Here is a 15,717-nt window from a genome sequence, read left to right on the forward strand (position 1 = left end):
CTACAGTGCAGAAGGAAGCCATTCAGCCCATCAAGCCTGCACTGACCACAATCCCACCCAGATCTTAATCCCTTAGCCCCACATACTTACCCTGCTAGCCCCCCTAATATGAAGGGGCAATTTAGCATGGCCAATCAATCTAACCTACGTATCTTTGGACTGTGGGAGGAAACTGGAGCACCCGGAAGAAACTACGCAGACACGGGGAGAAAGTGCAAACTCCACACAGACAGCCACCCAAGGCCAGAATTGAACCCGGGTCTCTGGCACTGTGAGGCAACAGTGCTAACCACTGTGCCACCGTGCCGCCCTAGTTTTTATCCAATGTTATGAGCAGCCCCAGGTGACGTTCCCCAGAAGATGTTGCTTCAGGCGAGGCCACTCGAATTTTCACGGTCCAGCCGGGGATATCCCTAAATGTTACAAACCCGGGTGAAGATGGATTGCTGGCTCCATGTCTTTATTCAACCCACCCTCTATAGGTAGCAATAAAGGTTCAATCTGACAAGGTTCCCTTTCCCTTGGATACCTTTTCCAGACCCAATAGTTATTTTTAAAATGGAGGCAACTTAACCAGGTTTTCTTGTGTTAAGATAGAATAAATGTATTGACTAGTAAAAAGGTAAGGAAAAATGGTATAAGACGTTGATCTACCTTCATATGGATTACGAGCAAGAATTGAGTCTGATCATGAGTAAATACAAGTAAAAGATTATACAGAACAGTCCTTGAGTGGTGAGGAGTTGAAGCATTGCGGCTGGTATGAATTGATTCCAGTATAGTTGACTTCTGCAGGCAAGTAGGTGATTTTTCAATTTAGGTGTTCTGTGGTTTGGTAGAGATATTTCTGTTCTTTTTTCCCAGCTACGATCCCTTTTTGCTGGCTGATTGACTTCCAAAGTCAGAGATAGAGTTTTTGCCGCTGCTTTTCAGCATAGCACACACTCACAGACACTGACAGGCCAGATAACAGGCAGGCAGGCGCAAGCAGGCAAGCAAGCAAGATTTTAACCCCCTTCTTTGTGTATTCCATTGGACTCGGTATCCAGTAGTTGGTCAAGGAAGGCAATCACCTTTGGATGAGTTGGCCATTATGTTCCTTTGTCTTTACCGGAGATGGTAATCAGCTTTTGGTTGCTTTTAGAAGTACCTTATCGGGAAACACAGGGAGAGGTTCCATTGTCCCTTAGAGAAATACCCTGCAGCCATTTTACTAGCTGCACATTCTCAGCCATCTTTGAGGTTTGTGTCCATTTTAAAATATAAAACTCAGGTCTTTTTTAAGTCCAATATTTCTGTACAGAATTATATGTTTCTTTTCTCCATCATCATGACACTACCCACCCTGTTAACCCCTTTGTAGTCACCTCAAACACCTCAATTAGCACACTGCTTCATCTTACTTATTCAAATAAATACAAACCTAGTTGATGGCCTCACAAGTTAACCCTTTTAATCCCAGGACCATTCTACACTTCCTTTAAAGCTAACATACCCATCCTGAAGTGTATTGCTCAGAACTGATACTCCAGATGAGGTCTAACTAAAGACCTTTAAAGATATTTCATAACTTCTACCCCTTTGCATTTTAGTCCCCTTGATTTATGGGCGAACATTCCATTCAGTTTTTTGAATTAGTTCCCATTCCTATTCACTAGCTGTTAGTAATTTCTGGTATTTTCAAGGCCTCCCCACCTCTGGTTGCACCTTTGAGAGGCCCTGAGAAATCGGCTCCAATACCCACATTCTACCGGTTTGAGTACATTTCTCCACTCTCCATCTCTTACCTCCTAACCGACTCCCTATTCAAGTTCACCTCTAATTCCCTATGCTCTCATTTTTGTTAGCAGTCACTTATATACAGACTTGTCAAATGCCTCCTGGATGCATCCTGATCAAACAGCTTGAGGCTTAGAACCCAGGATCACACAATGTTGCTTGGGTGAGTTACACTGGAATCATATCCTAACACGAGCTAGCACATTCAGGAATAAAACTGAATAAAATGCGGCAATTTAAAAACACCAAGGGGATTTCATTCATTAGCCACAAGTAGGCTTACATTAACACTGCAATGAAATTACTGTGAAAATCCTAGTTGCCACACTTCAGCGCCTGTTCGGGTACACTGAGGAAGAATTTAGCACGGCCAACGCACCTAACCACCACGTCTTTTGGACTGTGGGAGGAAACCAAAGCATCCGGAGGAAACCCACGCAGACACGGGGAGAACATGCAGACTCCACACAGACAGTGACCCAAGCCGGGAATCGAACCCGGGTCCCTGGCACTGTGAGGGAAGCAGTGCTAACCACTGTGCCCCCGTGCTGCCCTGAAACATGACAATTGAATTAAATAAAACCAAAAGGATAAGAGCTTACCTATATTATTTGGTGAAGATCTGTGAAGTGTTTTGTGAATTATTGTTGATTGGTGGGGAAGGTTAAGACAATGACGTTGTCATCTCAAATTTCTATCCAGTTGGAAAGGTAAAAGTTGATGTGATGGAGATCCCAGGTGTCAAAGTTAATAAAGACCTAAAGATAGAATCTCTTTGACTTAGGTGAATGGAAAGGTCAAAATCACCAATATCGTGTAGCTTCATGCCTATAGCAGAGTGGAATAGAAATATTGGGAGTACATATCCTGGAACTCAAAATGCTTCTCACAACTGGCTGCACATAATCCAACTATAGAATTCTCAATCATTTCCTGTCCATTTTCATGATATGAAATCCTGAGTCATGGACAGCATACACCCCAAATCCCACGTTCACCTTCCAATGGTATAAAATTCAGTGAACATCGCTAAATCCTCAAAAATGCTTTGAACCAAAGACAGCAGGATTTCAGAATAATCTTCCAGGCAGAAACCTAATCTTGGCTGGAATTTTTCTGCTGCTCCCAGAGACAGGGTGGTAGCAGGGGTGGGGGGTGGGGAGAGGTAGGGATAACACAGCTGGTGCCATGGCAATGACACAGTGCCCACTGCCTAGCCACTTCCACCCAGCAGAGCTGCGATATTACCAGCAGCCGAGAGGGGTGGGTAAGGTGACGCACTCACCCATGGACCAACTGAGGGCCTCCACCCACCACCACTCGGATTCTACCTGCAGCAGGAGAGGCCTGTGCCAAGTGTTCAGTTCACCAGGTGAAGCCTGGTGGCCTGGTAGCCAGGCAAGGGGAAGTGGGGGTGTGAGGTGGGATGGGGGGGGGCTGCCACCCAGTCAGCGGCCTCCCATCCGAGATATTCCCCCTTCTGCATTCCTCCTCCCCCTGCTTGTCCATCCCTCTTGTCTGGGGTTGTGAACCTGGCCCCAACGAGACCCTGGACTCACCTTTCAACCCAGCTGCACCACCCTCAGAAACTGTTGCCACTGTGACCATAGGCGCTGCTGGGACAAGAGGGCTGCCGGCCATTTGGTTGACCAACAACTCCCGGAGGCAGGGCTTTCTCCTCCATGGCGATACAATGTTGGCCTCAAGCCAATTAGTGACTGCTAAGCAGCTGCAGGGCAAGCCTACCAATTGAGGAGTGGACTTGGCCCAAGCATTTACACCACCCCCAGTGAAAAATTCAGCCCCCTGTCAAAGATATTTCCAAGAGTAATTTAGGACACAGTTGCCATTGTTTTTGAAGTAGTATGGTATTATGTTCAATACTTTCTTTAATCTGTATTCAGGATTTGAGGAGGGAAGCAGGCCTGTCCTTATATAATGACTATATATAATTTATCAATCTTCTGAAAATCAAGATGTGTCATATTGCTGCCAAACATTTTTCTTTCAGCAAGTTATATATTAATCATAAAGTCATAAAAATCACTTAAAATGTCAGGCAGAATATTATGTTACTAATCATTCCCGCTCAGGTTAAGAATTTCTGTTTTTTTTAAAGATACAGACTGGAATTTGTAGCTGCTTCAGTCGAGTTGAATGGAGGAGCTTTTAAGATTTGTTCACTTCCTAAAGTCAGCAGTTAAAAGCACTTGTGGATAAATATTGTAAATGTTTGTGACTGGGGCAGAGCCTCAAACATTGAGAGCGCACATTGGAAATGCCACACGTGATTTTCTGTTCATCCATTTAAACAGTTGGGAAATCATGAGGAACATGCCTGCAGTTTCTCAAGCACGCTGAGGTGGACCGATGCCCCATGACGGAACTGATTGGGTACAATTTACTCCAATAAAAAAATGGTTATTTGACCCAACAATTCTGCTCCATCTAATGACCACACACACGCTGTATCGCGAACTTTACCCTGCACATTCCTCTCCTGAGGAAAAACGCGTTCTCTCGATCTTTCAACACTCAAGCAGAACTCCAGATCATGCACCTAATCTTACATTTTACGTTCTTCACCATTCCCTGGCTCTTTCTCTTTCATTGCCACAGAGGGCTGTGGAGGCCGAGACGTTGAGCGTCTTCAAGACAGAAATTGATAAATTCTTGATTTCTCGAGGAATTAAGGGCTATGGGGAGAGAGCGGGTAAATGGAGTTGAAATCAACCATGATTGAATGGTGGAGTGGACTCGATGGGCCGAATGGCCTTACTTCCGCTCCTATGTCTTATGGTCTTATGGTCTTATGGGCTCCTTCAGTATCTCAGGGATACTCACGTTCTATGCAGCATTCATTTCCCGCAGAAAACATGTACTCACCCTTAGATGATTCAATCACTTCCTATCAATCTGCTCGTCAGACTCACGTTGAAATAGAATTAATTTTCATCTTCACTGCACGAGTGGTAGTCTCCCAGATCTTTATTGGTGATCTGTTCTGCCAGAATACTGCCCATGCAATGAAGATGAACATTTACCTCACTGTTAGTATGGGCATTTATTCCATAATCCTGTTGGCGAAAAACTCACCTGAACTCGTAATAAAGACCCTCTTAATTTTAGGCTCTATTGCTACAGATTACTTTGCAATGCGTTCACAATATCGATAAGAATTTGATATGAGTGAATGCTTTATCTGAGGGTTCAACATCTGTATGTCACAATTTTTTTTAATTTTTAGTACTATTTTCTAGCTGAATGGTCAAATGCAGTTTTTGGAAGACCTTTATAATATGGAACCTATACCTTTTTTCAATGCTACCCTTGGAAATATGCACAGCAACAAGAGTAGGTACCTCAAACCTACTCTCTTACAGTCTGACTGCTTTGTACTGTCACTCCATTTATTCTCCTTTTCTCCGAATCCCTTTCTGCCATGAAAATTTCAACTGATTTAATATCCACAGTCCTGCAGGGAGAGATGCCTCATTTCCGTGGTCACATTTCCAATAATCAGTTTAGTGTATTTACAGCACACTGTACTGTTTAAAATTAATGACCATGGCAATGTTGCCCAGAGTTTTACATATCAAAGGCAATCAGAATAAATTTTAGAACTGAATAACCGTGTAAAACACAACCAATGATAAATGTTAAAACAACAATAACTTATATTTGTATAGCACCTTTAACATAATGAAACGTCCCAAGGTTCCTATAAAATAAAATATGACACTCACCCACATAAGCAGAATCTGTATTAGGTCAGACGCCCAAACTCTTGGTCAAAAAGTACAATATAAATGTAACATTAACACGAAGAACATGTCTACAATTTTCTTTCTATTTGTTCTCAGGATGTGGGCAAGGCTGGCAAGGTCACGTACATTGCCCATCCTTTGTTACCTGAGCAGGTGGTGATGAGACCTTCTTGTTGGTTGTGTTCCCATGGTAAACACAGTAAGGAGTCTAACAACACCAGGTTAAAGTCCAACAGGTTTATTTGGTAGTGTGGTGAACCATAGATGGTTACCACTATGGGTACTTGTACATATGTTACTCTTGTTACTGTTTGGGTTAGGGTTGGGGTGTTCCACCTGTTAGCATTGTTCTGTGGTACACTCCGTTTGGCTCCGCCTTCTTACAGGAGTATAAAGGTCACTGCTACTTCCTAGTAGCCCTTAGTCTGGGATAGTATTGTTAAGCAGCATGCCCTATTCTTGTTGTGAATAAAAGCCTTTATTCCCGGGTACGTCCTAGCCTCCCGAGTGAATTAATCGCGCGTCAGGTAGCTTTCGGAGCACTGCTCCTTCGTCAGGTGAGTGGGAGATCTGCTCATACACAGCAAACAGGGCATATAAAGACACAAACTCAATTTACAGAATAATGAATAATGATTGGAATGCGAGTCTTTACAGTTAATCAAGTCTTCTCACTCCCAGTACTCCCGGTACAGACAATGTGAGCGGAGGGAACATTAGCACAGGTTAAAGAGATGTGTATTGTCTCCAGACAGGACAGCCAGTGAGACTTTGCAAGTCCAGGCAAGTTGTGGGAGTTACAGATAGTGTGACATGAACCCAAGATCCCGGTTGAGGCCGTCCTCATGTGTGCGGAACTTGGCTATCAGTCTCTGCTCAGCGACTCTGCGCTGTCGTGTGTTGTGAAGGCCGCCTTGGAGAATGCTTACCCGAATATCAGAGGCCGAATGCCCGTGACCGCTGAAGTGCTCCCCAACAGGAAGAGAACAGTCTTGCCTGGTGATTGTCGAGTGGTGTTCATTCATCCGTTGACGTAGCGACTGCATCGTTTCCCCAATGATCCGGATCATCGACACGGATGCCATCATCTCACGTGAGAACACCATCCACCAGGTACACGGTACCGACTCTTGCAACTCAGCCAACGTTGTCTACCTGATACGCTGCAGGAAAGGATGTCCCGAGGCATGGTACATTGGGGAAACCATGCAGACGTATGAGTCTGGGTATGAGTGAGCGTGGGTATGGGATTGTAAATAAGTGGATGTGGGAGTGAGTGAATATTGGTGTGGGAGTGAGTGAGCGGGTGTGTGAGTGGGTTAGGGGGTGGGTCTGAGAGTGGGTGAGAGATAAATATGTGTATGCATGTGTGAGAGAGAGGTGAGTGTGTGTGTGTGTATATGAGGGGGTGAGTGTGTGTCAGTGAGAAGGGTGTGTCTGTGTGTGTGTGTGTGTCTCCATGAGTGGGGGTGAGTGACTGTGTGAGGGAGGTGAGTGTGTGTGTCAGTGAAAGGGTGTGTGTGCGTGCGGGGGGGGGGGGGGGTGAGTGTGTGTCAGAGAGAGGTGTGTGTGTGTGTCTGTGTGTGTGAGGGGGTGAGTGTGTGTGTCAGAGAGGTGTGTGTGGGGGGGGGGGGGGGGTAACATCAAGAGAGAGGTGGGGCAGGGGGTGGGGATGGTGAGAGTTAGGAGAGTGTGTGTCTTTGGCTCATCCCCAGATTCAGGGTTCTCATTCATCCTCTCCCCCGCCCCCGCCCCCCCACCCCACCCCCCACACCCACTCACCAACAAACACTTTCACTCACTCTCACAGTAGGTGAGGGTGAGTGAGTGAGAACCCTGAGACTGGGAGTGAGTGAGAACCCTGAGACTGGGAGTGAGTGAGAACCCTGAGACTGGGAGTGAGTGAGAACCCTGAGACTGGGAGTGAGTGAGAACCCTGAGACTGGGAGTGAGTGAGAACCCTGAGACTGGGAGTGAGTGAGAACCCTGAGACTGGGAGTGAGTGAGAACCCTGAGACTGGGAGTGAGTGAGAACCCTGAGACTGGGAGTGAGTGAGAACTCTGAGACTGAGAGTGAGTGAGAACCCTGAGACTGGGAGTGAGTGAGAACCCTGAGACTGAGAGTGAGTGAGAACCCTGAGACTGGGAGTGAGTGAGAACCTTGAGACTGGGAGTGAGTGAGAACGCTGAGACTGGGAGTGAGTGAGAACCCTGAGACTGAGAGTGAGTGAGAACCCTGAGACTGGGAGTGAGTGAGAACCTTGAGACTGGGAGTGAGTGAGAACCCTGAGACTGGGAGTGAGTGAGAACCTTGAGACTGGGAGTGAGTGAGAACCCTGAGACTGAGAGTGAGTGAGAACCCTGAGACTGGGAGTGAGTGAGAACCTTGAGACTGGGAGTGAGTGAGAACCCTGAGACTGAGAGTGAGTGAGAACCCTGAGACTGGGAGTGAGTGAGAACCTTGAGACTGGGAGTGAGTGAGAACCCTGAGACTGGGAGTGAGTGAGAACCCTGAGACTGGGAGTGAGTGAGAACCCTGAGACTGGGAGTGAGTGAGAACCCTGAGACTGGGAGTGAGTGAGAACCCTGAGACTGGGAGTGAGCTCACACACTCTCACCCTTTCACGCTCAAATTGTCGTCTTTATTTATTGCTCTTTATTTCATTGTCAATTGCAGGGAATTAATCTGCTTAGCATCTTCTTTCATTTCATACATTGGCTTTTTATTAATTCATGTTTAATGTTATGTCGAATTTTGTCTCTGAAATCTACTCATCAGCCTCCCTGAGTCTGAGAAAGATTGAAAAGTGGCCCCGCAAGAAAAGGTTGGACAAGTCTGATTGAGAGAGTTAGCACGAGTAACAGCAGGTACAATTCAAACTGGGAGCCATTCTTGTTTTCAGGTACACACCGGTTCTAAAATAGAAACAGTAAATGCTGGAAAAATTCAGGTCTGATATGGTTTGGAACTCCAAAGATGAGTCATATACGACTCAAAATGTTAACTCTGTTTCTCTCTCCACAGATGCTGCCAGACCTGCTGAATTTTTCGAAAGAAAAAAAAGCTTCAACCTGCCTAATATCACTCTCACTCAAGCACACATGTCAGTGAAAAATCCATCAATGAAACCTATTCAAAGCTTTTAAATATCCTTCGATATTCCATCCGTTATAAAAGCAAACAAACTTCTACTCTGCACCCATTTCAAAGACTGTTAATCCTTCAATAGCCTCTTTAAATTGTCAATCAAAATGTGTACTCAGAACTCCCTGAGATAAGTGCTTTTGAAACTCAGCCAAGCATTCATAATGGCTTCAGCTGTAATATCAGCCCTTGGGGAATGTCAACACAGAACTCCATTAAAACTGTGGAATGGGTGACCCTGTTATTTTTTTCTAGCCTACACTATATGGCCTGTCAATCAAAGCAGAGAATTATTTGTAAAACCAATTGACAGCTTAAACCTGTTTCCTTTCAAATTCAAACAGCTGAAGATTTTTAAAAACAACTTCAGATCAGGACATGTAACCAAACCTTATCCACCCTTCAAGAGTTATTATATCTACTCCATCAATGTGTGACTGGTACATTGTGGGTTAAGCCTCTTGAAACAGCGTAAATAAAGTCTATTAAGTCGCACCATCCATTACAAATGGCCCTGCTAAGTTTGGGTTTCCTGTCTGTGTGATTTCCATGCCACCCCCTAACCCCACTTGGAAAACTGGGAAATGGGGGCAGGATCCTGCATCCGGGTCCCACCAGTCATTTTTAAAGGTCTCCGGAGTCAGCATAACTGTAAAATCCAGCCTTAAGTGTTAACAAAGCTACCACTTCACCCAGATAAGAGTAATATATTTACAAAAGCAAGGATTTCAATTTGGTTTCTATTCAGGGATGTTAGTTAACAGTACAACAACTTACTGGCTGGTTTAACAGAAATCACTCAGTCTATCAACTTTAAAAGTAACTTTCAGCTATACGTAAGGAAATACAAGAAATAGGAACAGCTATCGACTATTTGGCCCTTTGAGGTCAAAGGTTCACGGCTGATCTACCTCAACTTCATTTTCCCACACTATTCCCTTATCCTTTAAATCCCCGTGTGCCTATTAAATCTATCCATCTCTGACTTAAATATACTCAATAACTGAACGCTCTCAGCTCACTGGAATAGAGTCTCCAAGTATTCTTTCAATGAAGAAATGTCTTCCCATTTCAGTCCTAAATGTCCCCCTGTGTTCTAAACTCCTCAGTCAGGGGAAACAACTTCTCCATGTCTACCCTGTCAAGCCCCTTCAGAATTTTTGTACATTTAAATTAGATCACATCTTGCCGTCCTAAATTCGAGGGAATGTTGACCTAATCAATCCCATCTTTCCTCATAGGACTGTCCCTCATTCCATGGATAAGTCTCGTGAAACTTTGTGGCAATTCCCCCAGGGCACATATATCTGAATAAAGAGGCCAAAACTGTATACAGCTTTCTGGGTGCAGTCTCACTAAGGTATTATGCAAAAATGTTACAAAATATTAAAATATTACAGTCGATTCTCTCATCACTTTGATGAGTGAAAAAATTTGCATGTCATTCTTCCATAGGGGCCATACTAATCTTCACTGTATGGTTCCAATTTTTTAAAAATTCTTTTCATTTATGGGATGCGGACGTCACTGGCTGGGCCAGCATTGATTGCCCATCTCTAATTGCCCTTGAACAGGGTGCATTTCAAGAGTCAACCACATTGCTGTGGATCTGGAGTCACAAGTAGGCCAGACCAGGTAAGGCCGGCAGATTTTCTTCCCTAAAGGACATTAATGAACTAGGTGGGTTTTCACGACAATCGACAATGGTTTCATGGTCATCAATAGATTCTTAATTCCAGATTTTTATTGAATTCAAATTTCACCCTCTGTCATGGTGGGATTCAAACCCAGATCTCCAGAGTGTTACCCTGGGTAACTCATGATTACGTGTTCAGTGACAATACCACTACACCGCTGCCTCCCTGTGTTGCTGAAGTGAACACCAGTGTGTGAAAAGTGATGCCGAGTTTTAATGGGAGACCGAAGGCCCAGTTGTCAGTCAGGCTTCTGGATCTGAAGGCCTTTGGGCGAGCAAGCAGTCACTAACATCTGAGACACACGGTGAGTTAGAGGCTCCATGGTGTGTGGGGGATCCCGAAAGATGGGCTCCCCCTAATGTTCTGACTGACCCAGTCCCTGCAGGTCCGGTGAATAAACATTCTACCCCCACATTACTTTATGATCATACTGTTCCATTTGGCCACAGGGTTATGATCAGCAGAGAATCAGAGGAAACCCCAGAGCAATGGCAGTAATGGAGAGAGATTGCCAATAGAAATTGTATTGCACCATCGCTAATAATGCAGAAATCTGTTTGTGTTGTACTCATTCTCCGGGGCTGCGTGGATCTCCTTATTTGAGCACAGGCTATTAACACTCTGTGGGTAAGTGTCCAAAAATGGGCACAATTGAATATCTAGGCTATATTTTTCAAAAAAGATTAGATGAATAAGTTGCTACCTACACATTAATTTCCACCTCAACACTCCTCTGATGTAATACAATTAAAAACATTTGGCAATTGCACTTAAAATGGAGATAAAAGACTTTAAATTTTCTAAACGTTATGAAAGGTTAACATTAACCTTTTCATTAAGCACATTATTAAAATCGTTGACACACACACAAATGAACCCTGTCATTATGCATTATACTTTCAAGTAAAGTTCATTGAGTGACTGAGTGATGCAAACACAGTCAGGTGGACACGCAGCCTTTGAAGGGAATCGTAAAAGAAAATCATCCTTAAAGTTTGGGTTTGCATGTGCACTTTACTGAGTCACTTTAAAGAGTTGCGTACATCATTCAAAATGAGCAACAATAATCATTTTTATCAGAGTGCCAAAGCCCTTAAACTGTTCTCTGAAAGACCCACTGCAGTGCTTTTGTTGTCAGAGACAAAATTAGATTCCAGGTTAACCAATAAGATAACTGAGCCAGAGATTGAAAATTCTCGTCGAGAGGGAAAAGTATGTTAGGCTGTTGTGAAAAAATAATAGGCCTGGATTTTGTGGGGTTTTTTTTTTGATGAGGAACTGTCAAGTGTTGGTGACATTAACTCTCTGAATCTGACAGCAAGTTTGTAATTTATGGGCAGATTAATGCGGAAATCCTGAAGTTGTGATTTGTCAATTACTGCTGTGCCACAAACTGTGCTGTGCGCCACCACCACCCCCCCCCCCACCCCCTTCCCCAACAGAGCCATCAATCGATGTCACCAGTTGATGTGATGAGACTTTTCCCCTCCCTTCTCTCACATCACTGTTAGAAACCCTGTAACAAGTGAGATCTTGTTCATTCAGGTGCAACTGGCTTTTTTGTCTGTGACCTGAATAAGAATTATTAATGAGCAGTCAATCTGTAAAGAATAGTTTTATATTCATAAAGTGTGGTTAAATGTTACGGGTTAAGGTTAGTTACTATGTTTATTCAACTCAATGGGGAGAATTTTCTCGTTCTGCCGGCCACGGGAATGGTAGTGGGCAAGGGGCGGACCATGGAAAGGTTCGTTGACCTCAGGTGGGATTTTCCGGTTTCGGGGCGAATGTGGCTGGAAAATTCCACCCAATGTTTAAAGTAATACCTTTTTGAAAGTCTTTTTCAAGTTATTTCAGCTTTTACCTTTCCACTCTGTGCATATTTTTAAATAGCTGACTTATATTTATTGTCTGTAATTTTGGACTTCCCCACAAGTAAGAACATTTTCAGTACTCTAGTAAACTCTTTCATTATATTAAAGACCACTATCTGGTCACCCCCAGCCTTCGCCGACAAGTATATCCAGTATGATGTCATCTTGTGAATCTTGTTTGCATCTTCTCCATTGCCTCCATATCGTTTTGATAATATGAAGATAAAATGTGTGCACAATATGTGACCTAACCAAACTTCAGCCCAAGTTTAAACTAACCTCAAACAGAAAATGCTGGAAAATCTCAGCTAGCCTGACAGCACCTGTGGGGAGAGAATAGAGCTAACGTTTTGAGTCTAGATGACCCTTCGACAGCTCTGACAAAGAGTCATGTAGACTCAAAACGTTGGCTCTATTCTCTCTCCACAGATGCTGTCACCCATGCAACATGTGACCTCCTGCCAAAAGACCAAAGTACACCACTTCAAGCTCAACCACACAGAGATTCATTTGCCAGTCATGTCTAACCTACAGTCTGATTAATTTTCCCAGATTTTCTGACATTTTTCCTTTCTATTAACTGGACCTGTCAAATTGGCATCATCCATAAATCTTGAATATGTACTCCAGTTTTACATAGAACATAGAACAGTACAGCACAGTACAGGCCCTTCGGCCCTCGATGTTGTGCCGAGCTTTGTCCGAAACCAAGATCAAGCTATCCCACTCCCTATCATTCTGGTGTGTTCCATGTGCCTATCCAATAACCGCTTGAAAGTTCCTAAAGTGTCCGACTCCACTATCACAGCAGGCAGTCCATTCCACACCCCAACCACTCTCTGCGTAAAGAACCTACCTCGGACATCCCTCCTATATCTCCCACCATGAACCTTATAGTTATGCCCCCTAGTGACAGCTACATCCACCCGAGGAAATAGTCTCTGAATGTCCACTCTACCTATCCCCCTCATCATCTTATAAACCTCTATTAAGTCGCCTCTCATCCTCCTCCGCTCTAAAGAGAAAAGCCCTAGCTCCCTCAACCTTTCCTCGTAAGACCTACCCTCCAAACCAGGCAGCATCCTGGTAAATCTCCTCTGCACTCTTTCCAATGCTTCCACATCCCTCTTATAGTGAGGTGACCAGAACTGCACACAATATTCCAAATGTGGTCTCACCAAGGTCCTGTACAGTTGCAGCATAACCCCACAGCTCTTAAACTCAAACCCCCTGTTAATAAACGCAAACACACTATAGGCCTTCTTCACGGCTCTATCCACTTGAGTGGCAACCTTCAGAGATCTGTGGCTATGAACCCCAAGATCTCTCTGTTCCTCCACATTCCTCAGAACCATGCCGTTGACTCTGTAATCCGCATTCAAATTTGTCCGACCAAAATGAATCACCTCGCACTTATCAGGGTTAAACTCCATCTGCCATTTTTTGGCCCAGCTCTGCATCCTATCAATGTTTCTTTGCAGCCTACAACGGCCCTCTACCTCATCCACTACTCCACCAATCGTGGTGTCATCAGCAAATTTACTGACCCACCCTTCAGCCCCCTCCTCCAAGTCATTGATAAAAATCACAAATAGCAGAGGACCCAGCACTGATCCCTGTGGTACACTGCTGGTAACTGGTCTCCAGTCTGAAAATTTTCCATCCACCACCACCCTCTATCTTCTATGACACAGCCAGTTACTTATCCAATCGGCTAAATTTCCCTCTATCCCAAACCTCCTTACTTTCTTCATGAGCCGACCATGGGGAACCTTATCAAACACCTTACTAAAATCCATGTATATGACATCAACTGCTCTACCTTCATCTACACACTTAGTTACCTCCTCAAATAAGTTTTCTGAATCAAAATGATTAGGAATAAACAGTGAACAATAATGGCTCCTTATGAAGCAGTCACTTCTCAGGCTATCACTAATCCAATTCTCTATTTTCTGTCTTGTTTTTTTAAAATTAATTCGTGGGACATGGGCATCGCTGGCTGGTCAACATTTATTGCCCATCCCGAGTTGCCCTAGGGCAGTTGAGAGTCAACCACATTGCTGTGGCTCTGATGTCACATGTAGGCCGGACCAGATAGGACGGCAGATTTCCTCCCCTAAAGGACATTAGTGAACCAGATGGGTTTTTCTGACAATCAACAATGGTTTCATGGTTATTAGTAGATTCTTAATTCCAGATACTTTTATCGAATTCATATTCCATAATCTGCCGTGGTGGGATTTGAACCCGGGTCTCCAGAACATTGACTGAGTTTCCAGATTAATAGTCTAGCAAAAATACCACTCGGCCATCACCTCCCCGCTAGCCAACTTGCTATCCATTCTGCTACTTGTCCACTGACTTCACATGGTCTGATTTTATTCATGAATCTATCATGTGTTACCTTGTTACAGGCCGTTTGAAAATCTCAATATATTACATCTACGGCTTCTTCCTTGTCCACTCTTCCTATTAGATTATGAGGAAGGGCTATTGGAAGTTTTGCTTGCCTCTGTTGTACCCTCCCTGTAGGCCATTGCATTCCTCTGTGAACCACAATAATGTTATTTGCCATGATACAGGACCTTAGCTATATAAAGAATATCCAATACTTTTTCCCAATTTTCTCCCTTTTCTCCTTCCCCTTTTGAAGGTAGTGGATGAAACACATCTGATTTCATTGGTGGTGGCAGGCATGCCAGTAACAATCTAATCGCTTAAGTTCTCAATCTTCATGAGTGAGCTTCATTGATGGTGGTAATCATCTGAGCCTCATCCACAACGAAAACATGCTGAACAAGTTGGTGATGGAAAAATAAAACTTCTGGATTTGGTAATATTCAAGGTGTAATTTTAACCAAGACTGTCCAATGGGAAAGTGACGGATTTGGATCATCCACAATTTACAACCCATCAAATCTTATTTTCCATTGACTTCTCTGGAAAGTAAATTTGAGCAGGGTGAAAAATTGATGGTTCCAGTAATTCCAAGCAAGTAAGCAAGAAGATCACAGAATCACGGAATACTACAGTGCAGAAGAGGCCCTTTGGCCCATCGAGCCTGCACCGAGACTTGAAAGGCCCTGACCTGCCCACCTAATCTCACTTGCCAGCACTTGGCCCATAGCCTTGAATGTTATGACATGCCAAGTACTCATCCAGGTACTTTTTAAAGGATGTGAGGTATCCCACCTCTGCCACCCCCCAGGCTAAGTGCAGCTCCAGACAGAGTGCACAGAGCTTGAGAACTTGGCAAGTGAGGGAAATTTAAGGGTTAATTTCTAAATCTAGGCCGGGATTCTCCAATGTCGGACATGCCACCTCCACAGCCAGTAAGACCGGAGAATTTGGCGCTCGGCCAAATCTCCATTCGCCGCAGCGGGACTGGAGAATCCCGCATTGGACGAGGTCGGAGAACTCTGGCTCCAGTCAAATTTGCATTTCGCATTTGA

The 15,717-nt window shown here is 44.1% G+C and overlaps 1 non-coding gene across 1 annotated transcript; it reads right to left on the reverse strand.

Annotated features, from left to right (window-relative positions):
* Positions 1–10,102: 10,102 nt before the first annotated feature.
* LOC144495404 (U6 spliceosomal RNA) lies at positions 10,103–10,206 on the reverse strand. The gene has a single exon (XR_013498253.1). It is a non-coding gene; the product is annotated as a U6 spliceosomal RNA (small nuclear RNA).
* Positions 10,207–15,717: the final 5,511 nt, after the last annotated feature.

Source organism: Mustelus asterias, chromosome 6, assembly GCF_964213995.1.
Source record: "Mustelus asterias chromosome 6, sMusAst1.hap1.1, whole genome shotgun sequence".
Classification (NCBI taxonomy): domain Eukaryota; kingdom Metazoa; phylum Chordata; class Chondrichthyes; order Carcharhiniformes; family Triakidae; genus Mustelus; species Mustelus asterias.